At 36.6% G+C, this 3,299-nt stretch overlaps 1 pseudogene; it reads left to right on the plus strand.

Annotated features, from left to right (window-relative positions):
- The first annotated feature begins 260 nt into the window (after window positions 1-260).
- On the plus strand, window positions 261-1,164 carry LOC131307539 (peamaclein-like; annotated as a pseudogene).
- The last annotated feature ends 2,135 nt before the right edge of the window (window positions 1,165-3,299 follow it).

Genomic DNA, 3,299 nt, shown 5'->3' on the forward strand with positions numbered 1-3,299 from the left:
ACTCCAAAGTTGACCGTTTATATTACCACCTCAGAATTATCAGCTAGCGGAAGAAAGTGACAAATGAGAACGTAAGAGTGATAATTTCCTATTTGTAAGTACTTATATTTATTTTTTCGAATTTGTAAGTACTTGTACTTATTTCTCGCTTTACGAGACAGACTACTCTCTTACAATACATCACATTTTAATTCAAAAAATAAGTACTTATTTGAAATAAGTACTTATTTTCTTTAGCGGAACGTGATCTGTGTAAAGCTGTAGCTTACACATAATGTTTTGGCTTTAGGTGAATGCTAGATATGTTGTTATGTCAAATTTGATTTCTATGTGACCTATTTGATGCGTTAAAGACTATCGATACACTTTATATGTCTCTTAAATTAAGGATTCGAATCAGATTTCTTTCGAGATTTTCCTTCTGCGAAAGAAGCAATAAATTCCCATAGATGTGAAGGATATTTATTATTTGGTGTTAACTTATAAAACATTTTAAAGATGCCTTCACATATTATATGAAGACAGTTGGCCTAGCGATCGTGTAGTAGTTACTGCTAATATTGTTCTTGAAAGGAAGTTTTAGTTGCTTTGACTTCCATTTCAATTCGATTTTTCGTGTTCACACATTGAAAATTAAGTTCATATTTTAGCTTTTGGATGCCTCAGAGATGTGTATATGCTCTAAGACATCAATCCATTACAAGACTCCTAACATACTAATAGTCTCCCTAGTCTTTGTTCATCTCCCTAACATCTACAAGCTTTGTCAGGAAAAGAGGAAAGAAAGATGAAGCTAGGGTTTGCAACTTTCCTACTACTTGTGGCTCTTCTCCTCAGCTCTTCTTTCATTGAAACCACCATGGCTGGTTCAAGCTTCTGTCACCATGGCTGGTTCAAGCTTCTGTGGCTCCAAGTGCTCGGTTAGATGCTCAAAAGCCGGTCGGAAAGATCGGTGCCTCAAGTACTGTGGGATATGCTGTGACAAGTGCCATTGTGTTCCTTCTGGGACCTATGGAAACAAAGATGAGTGTCCTTGCTATAGGGACATGAAGAACTCCAAGGGCAAGCCCAAGTGCCCTTAACCTTTTTGAGTTTTTGTGTCTATGCTTCTCCTTTGGTGGGTTGAGACATTGGGGACATGAACCCAAAATAAATTTATTTCATTTGTGATTGAAAGAATAGTAATTGGTTCATCTCACTATGGAAACTAAGGTTCCTCATTTGTGTTCATAAAGTGGTATGTTAGCCCTAAGGGTTAGACCGGTTGGTTGATGAGTTTGCTCTCCATACAATTTATCAGGATTCGATTATTGAGGTCAAACTGCAAGAAAATAATTAATTTCTTGTAAATCTCCTAGTCCTAGGGCGGATGGCCTGCCTATGAGGATTAGTCGAGGTGCGCATAAGTTGACCCGGACACCCTTAACAATCCAACCAAAAAGTGGTATGTGCATGGCCGGCCGGCCTAAGTACCTGGCCCTTGATGTGGCCCAAAAGCCGAAAGCTGTGAAATATTGGAAAGATGAGAGAAATCCCTTTGCAATTGCAGCACCTAGATGAAAGGCCTTCTATCATTGATTCAATTATTATCTTAGCTTTTCTCGTCTACAATTGTTTTATGCTCAGGGAAGGCCTACTCCTTTTAGCTAATAAAGGGGCAATTTTTTCACAAAAGGTGAATATATATATATATATATATATATATATATATATATATATATATATATATATATATATATATATATATATATATATATTATCCTCATGAGAAGCCTTTTCCTTTGGGCAGTGATAATGCCAAAACTATTTTTTGTTGGTACCAAAACTCCAATGCATAAAAGTCTTGTACACTGCACATTTTACAAGCTTTTTATACACTAGAGTTTTGATACCAACAAGAACAGTTTTGGCATTATCATTACCCTTTCCTTTTGGTTATGTAGTAGCCCTTTTCAAAGTGTCTTTTTTCTTTTTCCCCTTCTTTTGTGTGTAAAGAAAGGGCTCTGGATCCTCTGTTCGAAAAGTATCATCTCCCTATCTTTTAGGCCTCTCCAAGCCGCATAATGTTGTTTAACTTTTGGGTTTTTTTTTTATCGGCGGAAAGAATTTTATTAGAAACTTGATAAAGGTACGTCAAGAAAAGAAAAGAAAATCTAAACCACGATATTGATGCATGGGATAGGAAAAATAGAACTCCCAATAAGGCATTGGAAGAGAGAAGCATGGAAAAGAAAGAGGCCCAAAACAACAGGCCAGAAACAGAAACAAAGAGGGAAACCACACTAAGCAAATTAAATCCGAAGTAGTGCACCAGATAGCAGCTTCAGACCTCATATCCTCAAAATAACAGAAGCATCAAAATAATTCTCAGCCTGATAAGATTAGCAGCCTCAGGAGAAGAAGTGGTAACCAATCACCAAAGTGATGGCACAAAAACATAGCAGACGTCACAACAGCAGCAGCTTAGAATGAAGGAACAAATCAGAGTATGCTCCAAGTTTTCACCACAGATGCACATCACTGAAGACAGATTCCAACACCTCTTAGCCCTAAGAATTTGGAGTTGACAAGAGGGATTTATAGCAACAGATAGAGATCAAAAAACTGCATTTACCACAGGTTAAAAGGATAATGAACTCCCAGAATGTGTTCGAACATACTCCGTAGTAGCTTGTTGAAAATTTAATGAGCCAGACCACATTGAATTCAAACAGCTTAGTTTCTTTTACTGCCATACAAACTTGTTGGTGGAATTAATAATATCAACAGAAAATTTCTAATAGTTTCAGGATCAAGAAATGGCGACACATAAAGAAAACAGAGCGTTAACTTGCCTCTGGGTAGCCCAGAAATAGGTATGTCTATGAAACTTGTGATTCCTCAGCAGCCTCACACAATTCAAAACAGACAATAAACTGATAGCAATCATTAATGAAACCAGGAATTTCAATTCCTACATGCCTTTCTTCTGTCAATGAACAAAATCTAAAAATCAAGATCATTGTTTGGTTTGGGATATGGAATTTTGGACTCTCTCTCTCTCTGCGCACAGTCTCTAATAAATTTTCTCTCAATCACTACTCTCATTTCTCTCTCTCCACTCAAAATCCAAAATCCAAATACCAAAATGAACAAGCTAAAATTATTCAAACCTCAGTTGTCTCCTAAAAACAATCTACGACATTATAAGCTCAAGATCACAGAATTAAGCACGAAAACATGGCCTAACAAAATATTAGGGGACGACAAAGAAGGCATAAAAACAATTTTTCCTGCTTAATCAGTAAAAACACACAAAA

Source organism: Rhododendron vialii, chromosome 11a (assembly GCF_030253575.1).
Source record: "Rhododendron vialii isolate Sample 1 chromosome 11a, ASM3025357v1".
Classification (NCBI taxonomy): Eukaryota; Viridiplantae; Streptophyta; class Magnoliopsida; order Ericales; family Ericaceae; genus Rhododendron; species Rhododendron vialii.